Source organism: Dipodomys merriami, unplaced genomic scaffold (genome assembly GCF_024711535.1).
Source record: "Dipodomys merriami isolate MVZ:Mamm:240054 unplaced genomic scaffold, mDipMer1.0.p SCAF_6, whole genome shotgun sequence".
Lineage (NCBI taxonomy): Eukaryota > Metazoa > Chordata > Mammalia > Rodentia > Heteromyidae > Dipodomys > Dipodomys merriami.
In genome coordinates this window covers 63,691,670-63,705,101 of record NW_027206179.1, presented here as the reverse complement: position 1 = coordinate 63,705,101, position 13,432 = coordinate 63,691,670, and positions in this window count along the sequence as shown.

Here is a 13,432-nt window from a genome sequence, read left to right as displayed (position 1 = left end):
ACAAACACACTCACACACACACAAAGTTGTGGTCATCTAGATTACATTTCAGTGTACAACGAACCATGCATTCATTCGTTCAGTCAATTGCTAATATTATTAGTCACCTTTCTTTCCTAAGTACTTCCAAAATAAAAAGTCTTTTTATAGCAGTCTCTTTTTTGTTTAATGTATTGGTACTGAGGCTTGAACTCAGGATGCCATGAGTTTGCTTACCTCTTTTGCTCCAGGATGGTGCTCTACCACTGGAACCACACATTCACTTACTTTTTTTGTTTGTTGTTTGTTTTTCTAGTGAACTGGAAATAAGAGTCTCTTGAAGCTGATTGCTTGGGCTGGCTACAAACCTCAATCTTCAGATCTCAGCCTGTCGAGAAAGAGGCCTTAGATAGGAGGATTACCATCTTACACTGACCCCTGCCAGAAAACACAAGACTTAATCTGAAAAATAATTAAAGCAGTGAGACATTAGCTGGAAAATAAAGCAAACAAAAATGGAGCAAAATATGGTTAAGTGGTTGAATGCCTCCCTAGCATGTGTAAGGCCCTGAGTTCGAGCCCCAGTATTGTCAAAAATATAAACACCTGAGTAAAAATACAGTAAATGTGGATATATGCTGGTTCATACATTTCAAACATGCAGTTTTTACATTTTCAGCTGGACACATAATACTAGCTATTCTGGTAGCTGAGATCTTGAAGGATCAAAGCCTAGGGGAAAAACAAATTGTTTAAATAGGGATACAGGTGGACCCATTGCAACAATGAGATGTACAAGTCGTTATGTCGAAAACGAACTTTACAACTTTGATGTGGGGGATGATTGGTGGGGTGGGGGGGGAGGATGGGAAGGGATGGGAAAGGGAAACAAAAGAGGAGGCTACAATGCTTGACAATGCTTGATAAGAAATGTACTCATAATCTTGCCCATGTAATTGTAACCCCTCTGTACAGTATTTTCACAATAAAAAAGAAAAAGAAAAAGAAAAAAAAGGATCAAAGCCTGCCTGGGAAAAAAAGTCCTAAAGCTCCATCTCCAATTAATCAGCAAAGTGCCAGACTGGTGGTATGAGTAAAGTGGTAGAGCACCAGCCATGAGCAACCAAGTTGAGCACAGGTTCTTAGTTTAAGCTCTGGCTGTTGTCATCATCATTATTGTCATCATCATCATCCACTTTAATTTTCAGTATCTGTCTAGCTGACATATTTCACCAGGATGGAAGTACCTATGCTAGTTCTTTCAGAATGAAGATAACTTTTAGGTGGTCTCAGAAAGGATAGAGGTAGATTGCAAGGAAGCTTCTATGTAAACATATGCTACCTGCCACAGCAGACAATTTATCACCTCTGAGGTTAGGCAAATAATTGAGGTCTCTGTGATATTTGAATTGTTTCTCAAGACTTCTCCTTGGATCTTGTCACGCTCTCTCTCTGTATCAATAACTCATCTGAGTAGAGTCATACATTTTAAATGTTCACTCAGTGTGCTTGACTCTGTGTGTGTGTGTGTGTGTGTGTGTGTGTGTGTGTGTGTGTGTACTGTGGCTTGAACTCAAGGCCGAGAAACTTATCTTTTTCATTCAAGGCTAGTGTTCTACCTGAGCCACAGCTCCAGATTCTAGCAATTTGCATAACTGGAGATAAGAGTTTTATGGAGTTAGCTACCCAGGCTGCTTTTGAGCCACAATCCTCAGATCTCAGCCTCCTGGGTGGCTAGAATTTCAGGCAAGAGCCATCAGCTCCCAGCTGACTCCTCTAAGAATATCTTCAGCCATCCATGTGGATGAGTATTCCTAGCTCTGCCTGGTCCCAGATACACTGAAAGGGGCCAAGGCTGTGCAGTTGACCCAGACAGGGCCAAATTCTCTCTCCTGGAAATTCAGATTTGGACTGTCATAGATGTTATATAAACATGGTGTTGTTAAAGTGTGCTGCCCGAAAGGGTCCTGGCTGTGTGGGAGACACACAGGCTGTGTTAAAGCCATCTGCCCATGGGCTTCACAAGACATTGCTCTACCTTTATAAATCCCTTTATATTAGGTTCAAGTTGATAACTCACAAGCAAAAGGTTTTAACTCAGCCAGGCACCAGTGGCTCACATCTGTAATCCTAGCTACTCAGGAGACTGCCATGTGAGGATGGAAGTTCAAAGCCAGCTCAAGAGGAAAGTCTCTGAGACGCTTCTGCCCAATTAATCACAGAAAAAGCTGGAACTGGAGTGTAGCTTAAGTGGTAAGGCACCAGCCATGAGTGAAAAAGCTAAGGGACAGCCCTGAGTTCAAGCTCCCTTATACTTGCACCAAAAGTAAAATAAGCATTAACTCAGACAAAGACAAAGACAGAGCCGCCCATGAGGCTTTCTTGACAACCATTTCCTTATAATATCCTGGAGAGCCAGCATTTCTTGGTCTAAAATAATACACTATTGACTCTCAGAACGGTTCCCACCAGGCAAAAACATCCTCACATCCAAGGCCAACTGGGTTAGGAAATAAGAGTTTCCTGCTGCTTCCTATTCCTGAAGGCAAAGGCACAGTTGACTGTAGTTAGCAGTCGGCTCTGTGGGTTTGCAGTTATGGATGGCACACACCCAGGGACTTGAATGACAGAAATCCCCAGGTGCCAGGGAGGAGACTGCTAATTATGCTTCCTGTCACTTGCCTCTTCTCCCCTACTAAGTCAGCACATCCCAAGAGACAATGGCCAGTTGATGATTGGAGGGGCAAACCTACCTAGGAGAGTGCCAATTTTTAGCAGCTGGAAACAATAAATGTGATGGGAGATAAAAGATGTTTGGAAAACGGATGTTTCCTTAACTGTTTTCAGAGGGTGAATGATAGTGGGTGTAGAAGCCATGGCCATGGAAAGGAATCCAGCTGCTGCAGCTAGAAAGATTCACCCAGAGCCAGGCACTTGGTGGCTTATGCCTGAAATTCTAGCTATTCAGAAGGCTGAGCTCTGTGGAATGATGTTCAAAGACAGCTTTAGCAGCAAAGTCCATGAGACTCTTCTCTCCAATTAACCACCAAAAAAAAAAGGAGTCAAAAGTGAAGCTGTGGCTCAAAGGGTAGACCACTAGCCTTGAGCAAAAAACAGCTCAGGAATAGTACTCAAGCCCTGAGTTTAAGTCCCCATGATTAGTATGGGTGTGCGAGAGCACACGCGTGCGTGCGTGCATGCACACACACACACACACACACACAATTTTGTCTTGACTTTATTGCTCCTCATCTTCCTGTGAAGGAGTCAGCAGCAACCTGTACATGTAGAAATAAGAGACCTGGTCCCCTGACAAGATTTAAGGAAGACTGCTCAGATCCAAGTCTGAAGCTAGCCTGGGCAGGAAAATTCATGACATTCTTATCTCCAATGAACCCTTCAAGCTGCAGTATGCTCATTTTTAAAAATGCCTATGTATATCTCATCATATAAAATAATATTTATCAAAAGGAAACTCCAGGAAATGGAAAGAGGAGGTTTTTTTGTTGCTATTTTCCTTTTCTTTATATCTTGTTTATTTGTTTATCTGTCTTTGGGAGGGTGTGGGGGGGCACAGAAATGGAGGGACAAATGGTGAACAAGTGCAGCAGTGGTACTCACTAGAAAAATGAACCATATACACAGTGTGGGTGGGGACGGAAGGAAAAAGCTGGGAGAGGGTGACATTGTCCAAAAAGAAATGTACTAATTACCTGACCTATGTAACTGTACATCATCACCCTTATAATAACATCAAAACATTAATTTTTTAAAAGGAGAGGTATGAAAACAGAGAACCTCTCTCACTGTTCTATGGTAGCTGGTAGAAGTTCCCCACCCCTAGAGCCAGACATGGGCTGCAGCCATTGTTTGCACAGTCTCAAGTGAAAAAGAAGGCAAACACCCCAGTGTGGCTCGCTGCTTTTGCACAGGTGCTGAAGTGATCTTGGAATGATACTCAGGAAAATGCTGGGTAGTGAAGTGATAGACAGGACTGAAGAATGGGTAGTGCTTGCAATGTAATCACCAGCAAAGGGTGAAGTATCAAGGGGGGACTAAGTTTCCCCTCCCTTAGGCTTACACGGTACCCCCTCCCCCTTTCCTTCTCTCTTTCATTGTACCAGTACCGAGGCTTGAACTCAGAGCCTGGGGTATGTCCTTTAGTTTTATTCACTCAGGGCTTGTGCTCTAGCACTTGAGCCACAGCTCCACTTCCAGCTTTGCCAGTTAATTGGAGATAAAGGTTTCATGGACTTTCCTGCCCAAGTGTGAACCATATTCCTTAAATCTTAGCCTCCTGAGTAGTCAGGATTACAGGCCAAGCCTCTTTGCTTTTTCACATGCTCTGTCCCTTCTTCTGCTATGTTATGAAGGCCCTCACCAGGTACCACAGCAGTGCCCTTGTGGCCAACTTCCAGAACTATGAGCAAGGAGCTGAGAATGTGGCTTAGTGCTAGAATGCTTGCCTAGCATGCATGAAGCCCTGGGTTCGATTCCTCAGTACCACATAAACAGAAAAAGCTGTAAGTGACAGTGTGGCTCAAGTATTAGTCTTAAGCAAAAGAAGCTCAGGGATAGTACCCAGGCCCTGAATTTAAGCCCCAGGATTGACAAAATAAAAACAAAAACCACACAATTATTGTGTCATAACAAATAAAATGAACTAGAGATGTCTTAGCACAAGAAAAACCTGATGTTAGACTTCAGGAAAAGAAGAATCCCTTAGGGACAGCCTCAGACCTGTCAAGACCAAAAAAAAAAAAAAAAGAATCTAGAGTAGGTTGCTGAGTTGTACAGCATTTGCCAGGTGTGTGCCAGACCCTGGGTTTCATCATAAGCACTATCAAACAATTATTTTTTAAAAAGCCGGGCACCTGTGACTCATGTCTATAATCCTAGCTACTCAGGAGGCTGAGATCTGAGGATCTCGGTTAAAAGCCAGCTTAGGCAGGAAAGACCATGAGACTATTATCTCACATAAACCACTAGAAAACTGGAAGTGGTGCTATGGCTCAAGTGGTAGAGCACTCACCTTGAGCTGAAGAGCTGAGGGATAGCACCCATGCCCAGAGTTCAAGCCCCATGACTAACAACAACAACAAAAATAAGTGGAACTGTGGTTCATGAGATAGAGTGCTAGCCTTGAACACAAAAGCTCAGGAAAAGCACTCAGGCCCTGAGTTCAAGCTCCAGGATTGGCACAGCAACAACAACAATGAAAGAGAAATAAAGGAAAGAAAGAGAAAGAAAGGAAGAAAGAAAGGAAGGAAGGAAGGAAGGAAGAAAGAAAGAAAGAAAGAAAGAAAGAAAGAAAGAAAGAAAGAAAGGAAGAAAGAAAGAAAGGAAGAAAGAAAGGAAGGAAGAAAGAGAGAGGAAGGGGAGAGAGGAAAGGAACAAGTAAGAGGAAGGAGAGAGGGAGCAGGAGAGAGAAAAGAAAAAAACAATCAAGAAGTGCTGACTAACATGGGAAAAATAGCCAGATTCTGCTGTGGAGCAGTAATAACTTGAAACTATTGACACTCCTTCCCCTTGGCCAAAGCATCCCTCTGTTATTGGGGCATTGACCAATGAAAATCATTTTTGTTTTCACTTGGTCCTCAACCTAAGGTCCACAAATTTTTCTGGTCCCCAAACAAGGTTTGGGTTTCAGTGTGTAGTAAGCTCTCTTTTGATGGCTCCAATTCTTAGCATAAAGAACGAAGAGAACTTCTTAGACTCCAGTAGGAGAGTTATTTATGAACACAGCAGCTGAACTAGGTTTAGAAATAAATGAGCCATCAGATAGCACCTTGAGTTACTCCATCACACCGCCTCTTAAACACCGATTTCCTCTGTGCCGTGCTAGACCATGTGTGGACATTAAACTTGAGACCTGGGTTTTCTCACTGACTTCCTTAGCAGGCTGGGCCAGTCCAGAATTGTTGTGGGGGAAAGATGGAGACATTTTGGTGATTTATGAATGTATGGATGTTAAGGAGTAAAAATAGCAATGGAAGCCAAAGACATCCTTAGTGGGCTCTCAAAATCTTCTGTGAAGAAATTATCCAAGGTGCCAAAAGGGAGCAAGTGTTTTGTACCTGGAAAGAAACAGTGAAAAGCCAGGAGCCAGTGGCTCACGCCTGTAATCCTAGCTACTCAGGAGGCTGAGATCTGAGGATCAAGGTTCAAAGCCAGTCAGGGCAGGCAAGTCCATGAGACTTGTATCTCCAATAAGCCACTAGAAAACTGGAGTGCAAGCCCATAGTTCAAGCCCCACTATCAACAAAGAAGAAGAAGGAAGGAAGTTAGGAAGGAAGGAAGGAAGGAAGGAAGGAAGGAAGGAAGGAAGGAAGGAAGGAAGGAAGGAAAAGAAAAGAAAAGAAAAGAAAGAAACAGTGAAGAATACACATTCAGTTGGGTTACACATGTTCCATTAAATCCTCTTCCCAGTATCCATCTTCTTCATCACCAGAGTAAATAAACACCTTGGGTTGGAGGCATGGCTCAGTTTGTAGAGCACTAGCCAATGAGTGAAAGCATCAGGTACTGAGTTCAAGTCTGGATTTCCAAAAGAAGGAAGGGAGGAAGGAAGGAAGGAAGGAAGGAAGAAAGGGAGGGAGGGAGGGAGGAAGGAAGGGAGGGAGGGAGGGAGGGAGGGAGGGAGGGAGGGAGGGGGCTGGGAAGGTGGATCAGTGGTAGAGTGCTTGCCTCGAATGCCTGAGGCCCTGGATTTGATTCCTCAGCACCACATAAACAACAACAACAAAAGCCGGAAGTGGCACTGTGGCTCAAGTGATAGAGTGCTAACCTTGAGCTGAAGAACTCAGGGACAGTGCCCAGGCCTAGAGTTCAAGCCCCACCACCCACCAAAAAAAGGCGGGGGGGGGGGGGGGAAGGAAGGAAGGAGGGAGGGAGGGAGGGAGGGAGGGAGGGAGAAAGGAAGGAAGGAAAAGAAACACCTTGTAAAATACTATAGTCAGACATCCCAATTGGTTCCAGGATGAAATTCCTCCCTGTTCCAAGAGTTGTATTAAACTTTTCCAGTACTTGCTTTGTTGCTCTTTCTTTCCTATTGTGTATTTGTAGGGATATATATATATATATATATATATATATATATATATATATATATATATCCTGTTGGATAGTTCTGTAACTGCACAGGGATACTAGCAAAGGGCCCGGGGAAATTCCCTAATGAGTCACAAGGAGACTGGGGTTAACCATAAGATACTAGTTCAAGGAGGGTCTAGGAATTCTGAACCGGCTAGACAAAGGCTGCAGGAACACGGCTGGGGAGGGGGGGGGGGGTTCTGATTATTCCCCAAGGGAAGTCTCAGTGCGGCCACACTTTTCAGCGCGGTCCTCTGCCTGCAAGGCTACCTTGCTGTACCCCGAGCCGAGCCGGTTCCAGGTTCGGACGCCGAGCCAGCTCTGGAGTTGGGCGCTCCACCGCCTGTGGGCGTGGCCTCGGCGTCGCCAGGATCCCGGGCCGGCAAAGTTGGCAAGGCGTGCGCTGCGAGGAGCGTGGAAGTTAGGCATTACCGCGTGTCTGCCCGGTGTGGGGGTTTCCCCTGAGGAAGCAGACATCATCACCTTGCAGGGGTACCCCACATCTGATCCCTCTCCATGAGACCTGGCCGGGGTGGGGGGCGGGTTGCTTTCTACTGACGCCTCAGCCGCTTTATTTCAGCTGTGCAAGTCATCTTCTATCTCCTCGGATCTGTACGTGGGGTGGGTACAGGGGCTTGAACTCAGGACCTCCTGCTCTTGCTTGGCTTTTTCCCGCTGAAGGCTGGTATTCTGCTCTACCACTTGCACCGTAGCTCCACTTCCGGCTTCATGCTGGTTACTTGGAGCGACGTTTCTGCCCAGGATGGCTTTGGAGCCCTCAGCTCTCTGCCTCTTGAGCAGCTAGGATCCGACGGGAGCCGCAGCGCCCGCTTTCCCCGTACCATCATCGAGGCCACCCGAGCTCCACCGCCACTTCCCCCCTAGCGGAACCGCCCTCCCGCCGCCGCACCCCACGACCCGCTCTCCTCCCCCTCCCGGCCCCGTTTCCCGGCCGAAAATAACGCGAGCGGCTGGCTTTCCGCAGCGGGGTCGGGGCGTGCGGGGGGAAGCTCGGGGCTGCCCGTGCGCGCCGGGCTGTGCGCGCAGCCGAGCCCCGGCCCGGGAGGAGGAAGGGCGTGCGCCCGCCCCAGGGGCTGCAGCCAGCAACGTTTTCTCCTCGGAATTCTTGGCCCGGAGCCTAGGAACCACAATCTGCCCAAATGTGTGTGCTCAGAAACCACAGAGCCGCCCGCAGCCCGGGGGGGCGGGAGGGGAGGGAAAGTGGGGGAGGAGGCCGGGGGCCGCGGAGGAGGGGGGGGAGGGAGAAGGGGACAGGAGGGGGCCGGAGACCCGTGGGGGGAGAAGGGAGGGGGGAAAGGGGGGGGGGGAGAGAAGGGGAGGGGAGGAGGAGGGAGCCGGGGACTCGCGAGGGTGGGGGAGGGAGAGGGAAGGTTCCCCCTGGGGAGGGGACGGGAGGAAGAGCCGTGGCCCGGGAAGAAGAAGGGAAGGGGAAGGCAGAGGTAGGAGGAGGGGCGAGGGAGCAGCGGGGGAGGGGAGAAGGGAAACGGAGGTGAGGGAGGGCGGGAAGGGGAGGGGAAGAGTGTGGGGGGGAGCCAGAGTCCTCCGCGGCCGCCGCGGTGCGAGTTCCTCACTTTATCTAAAGCCAGCGAACCGCAGGGCGACCGAACCCCGCAGCTGGAGCGGGGTCCCGGGCTCCCGGGGCAGCTGGGGCGCCCTCCGCCCTCCACCGCCGGGGCCCCCTCCGCCCCCCGCGCCCGGGCCTCCCCCCCCCCCCCGCGCCCGGGCCCGCCGGGACATCCCCCCCGCCCGCCCCTCCGCGGCCCCTTTCGGGATTCCCCCCCTCCCCGCCCGCCCGCCCCGCCGCGGCCCGTTCGGGAAGCCCCGCACACGGGTGGCCGCGCCGCCGGGGAGCCCGGCGGGTAGGCTTCCGGGAGAGAGCAGCCTGGCTTCCGCGAACTCCGCCGCGCTCTGTTTTACGGTGGAAAAACTACACTAAAAACTAAACCCATAGCCGTGAAACGCAGCGAGACGAGGACCGGCCGGCTGCCCTTCCCGGAGGCTGCCGGTGAGGTGGGGGTGAGCTGGCAGTGTGGGACCCCGCGGGCCCGCGTCCTCCCCAGCCCCGCGGCGCAGGCCTCCGCCTCGGCCGCCTCCGCCGCCTTGGCCTCGGGGCTGGGACCCCGCGCCTGGTGAGCCCACGACGGGCTGGGCTCAGGTGGGTGAGCGTCCTGTCCCTCCCGGTGTGAAACCAGTGTGTCTCCCCTTGCAGAACGTAGAGGAACAGGATATGCTTTCACTCATAACTGTTTTTCAGACCCCAGTGCTATCCCGTTGCTGAGGGAAGTAGCAGAGTGTGGAGACACTTAAACATACCAGAGTCTCCCTAGTTCCCCTGTAAAAAATGGGCATAAAGCAGTATGGCAGAAGTTGGTAAGAGCAATAACATAAAGTCGATCACTAGGAAATGTGGTGTTGTGGAATGTTTGTTTTGGCTGGGACGTGACAGGTCACCTGTTTGGGCTTCGTGTGCACCTGTGAGTGTGGACTTGGGCAGACCTGGATGGAAAGCGTCTCTGACTGTATCTCAAGAAGCTTCAGTACCAAGAAATTCATCATGGGAGGTGTGTGTGTGTGGGGGGGGGGGGGGGGTGCTTGCAGCTTAGAAAAGTACCTGCGCCAAGTGCAGGTTCATTTTTCTTTAAAATACACTTAAAAGCCAGGAATAACGTGCTTAAAATCACCCAGTATACTTGTTGCAACCCAAGATAAAGGAAGTGAACTGACACAGTGGAATTTATATAAATAAATACATATATGTATATATCAGATACACTTGACTAAAATCTCAAAGCTAATGTGATGAACGTTTTATTAAACTAAAGTTACAGTCATACTAGAGATACACCTTCCTCTGAGCAGGATGCACAGACAAACAGATGGAAACTTTCCCTGAAGAACGTTCTGCTGATCTTAAGGAGCATAATACTTTCTAACAGAAGGTTCCATGGGCCTGAATTTGCTTTCCAGACCTGTTTATTTGAAGGCTAGGTGTTTTTTGTTTTTTTGTTTTTTCTTCCTAGTACCAGTTCTGGGGCTCGAACTTAGGGTCTGGGCACTGTCTGAGCTTTTTTGCTCAAGGATAGTACTCTTTTAACACTTGAGCCACAGCGCCACTTCCAGCTTTTTGATGATTAATTGGAGATAAGAGTCTCACAGTTTCCCCTGGCTGGCTTCAAAGGATGATGCTCAGATCTCAGTCTCCTGAGTAGCTAAAGTGACAGGCAGCCAGCATATTTTAGATTTCTGAATTAGCTATGATTATTTCAGAAATGAGACCTTTCACATGAAAAGCTGCTCTTTGGGCTTCTATTTGAAATAGTAGGCCAACCTTGGCAGCTCAGTTGGCTGTGTCTGAGCAACTGTCAGATGTGGAAGGTCAGTTTGTATCTCCCTAGCTTTCTCCTGCCACTTCTGTCCCTCACTTTCTATCCTGTACATGTAGGTGGGCCAGACATCCATACATATACACATACATACATACACATATGCAGCTTTAACATTCAGATTCTTTTACTGTGATCATTCAATTTAAAGGTACCTTAGACATATTAGAGTCTACACTTAATGTACATATATATTAAGTCCTCAAATCTTGATTTCCAGGAATGTATTTAGGCAGATCTAATTTGAAGCTGCCAACATTTTCTGAAGAGGGCTCCCCGATTTCTGCATGTCCCTCATTACAGGGCTGTTTAGAAGGGTGTGCGGCTCAGGAATTTGATTCCTGGCTGGTTATTGCAATGTTCGGCACATCACTTGCTGTTTCCCAGCTTGTTTCTTCACAGGCTAGCTAGTTATCCCCATATGAACTCTTTGGGTTATTGATGATTTGATATATATATATACATATATATATAAACATATATGATTATATATGTTTGTGTATATGTATATACATATTTGTGTATAGCTATATATCTATATTTATAAATCTTCCACAGTACTTAGCCCCCAGGAACCATTCAGAGTAGTCATAGTCACGTCCTTGCCCTTGAGTTTTCAGTTACTTGAGGATATGAGGAGTTGTGGGTTTCTTCTTAAATTTTTTTTCCACTTGTCTACAAAATCTTACATCAGTGAAGTCCAAACTTTGGTATGCACAAAACTTAGCTCGATATTTGCTTCAACTGAAGGTTTTTTGGGCCCCTCACCAGGTTTGGATTCAGGAAGTCCAAACTAGGGCCGAGGGCACTGAGGTTTTAATATTTAACTCAAGGGCAAGCGTATCCATGCTCTGCCAGTGTCCACACTGGACTGCCGTAGGTATTGAAGTGCAGAGAATCAGGAAGAAAGCCAGTGACTCCCTGCCAGGGCCTCAGCTTGTTCCAGTGCCCTCTCTGGACCTAATCAGTTCACAAACAAGTATTTATTTATATATTTGTCATTTTATTATTGTAAGTTTTGTTTTATGCTGGTACTGGGGCTTGAACTAGGGGCCTTTTGCTCTTGCTCTGCTTTTTAAATCACAGCAGTTACTCTTCCACTTGAGCCATACCTCCAGTTTGGCATTTGGGGTTGTTAATTGAGAATGGAATCTCATGGACGTTTCTACCTGGGATGGCTTTGAACAGTTACCCTCAAATCTCAGTCTCTATATAGCTAAGATTACAGGTGTGAGCTACAAGCATCTGTCCATTATTTTGTTTTTTTGAGACAGGGTTTCATTGTATAACCCTAACTGGCTTCCAATACATGATTCTGCTTCCTTAGCCTCCCAAGTGCTGGGATTGCAGGTATGTACCACCAAACTCTGCTTGTAGACATTTATTGAGCACGTACTAGAAATACACTGAAGTACTGTAGATGCTGACATTTAATTGTAGGTGACATGGTTCCAGTCCTCAGGAAGCCCAGAACACTGAATGCAAAGCCCTGGGCTTATCATTCTGGCTCAAGTCTCTGCCTTTCTCACCACCTATCATTTAATACCCTTTTTGATATTATTTTCTTCCTAAAGATGCCCCTTTATTCCTTCATAGCAACAGAACACATTTTCATGTCTTATTACAGAGTCTTGCATAATGGTTATTTCTGCACTACACATGGGCGCTGTGCATGGTATAAGAATAGTTCAGGTGCTCACTGGCTATTTGTGGAATTCAGTTTCCTTAAATAAACTTGTCTTCTAAAACAACTTATGTTCACTTGTCAAATAATTGGGAGAATGGTCAAAGAGCCAGGCCCTGTTCTAGAAGCTGGGAATAAAGGACTGGACAGAATTTCATTCCCTGTGCATGTAGACCTTCTGGTCAGGGAAGACAGACCACAAAAACCAACAATTTGGACACCCCCTGTGTTTAATTGTTACCTGTACTGTGTCATCTGCTGACAGTGTCTTTGCTCTGTGACTGCTCTTTCCCTGCCAAGTGACCCTCTTTCTAACCCTGTCTGTGTGGTTCTCATTCACATAAGGCTTTCTCTACAGCTAGGAAACTTTCTGCTTATCTTCTTGCTTTCTGTTTGGGCATACAGTGCTGGGGATGGAAGCCAGGGCCTGCTGCATGCTAGACAAGTGCTGTATCACTGAGTTGCGCCCCAATCCTCTATTAAATTTTGAATTAATAGATCCACGTCTCTTTGGGGATTTAACCAAGATCAGGCACTGTTTTCCCCAAACCAGAAGCTTCCACAGAAGGATAACTCAGGTGTGTGTGTGTGTGTGTGTGTGTGTGTGTGTGTGTGTGTGTGTGTGTGTGTGTGTGTGTGTGTGTGTGTGTGTGTGTGTGTGTGTGTGTGTGTGTGTGTGTGTGTGTGTGTGTGTGTGTGTGTGTGTGTGTGCTGGGGCTTGCATTCAGGGTGTGTGTGTGTGTGTGTGTGTGTGTGTGCTGGGGCTTGCATTCAGGGCCTGGGCACTGTGGTTGAGCTTTTCTATTCCAAGACTAGTGCTCTACTACTTGAGCTACAGCTCCACTCCTGGTGTGTTTTTAGTGGTTAATTGAAGGTAAGAGTCACAGACTTTCCTTCCTGGACTGGTTTCAAACCATAGTCCTCAGATCTCAGCCTCTTGAGCAGAATTATAGGCATGAGCCACCAGCACCTGGCAATATTCCTTTTCTTTTGAAGCATCTACTATGCTAAATTTAAAAAATTATGTTACTTTGCATTCATATTCCATGCTTTATTTTGAGTAATACTATGAATAATTTATCAGTAAAATATAAATCTTATCTTCCAGTATGTGATTTGAAAAAAATAACTTGCTGCATTCATATTGAGCTGTAGATTTTTGTTGAGTCCAGTGCCTGTTGTTAGAACTATAAACTGATTTTATCATCAAAATGAGAATGGGCTGGGTGCTGGTAGCTCACACCTGTAATCCTAGCTACTCAGGAGGCTGAGA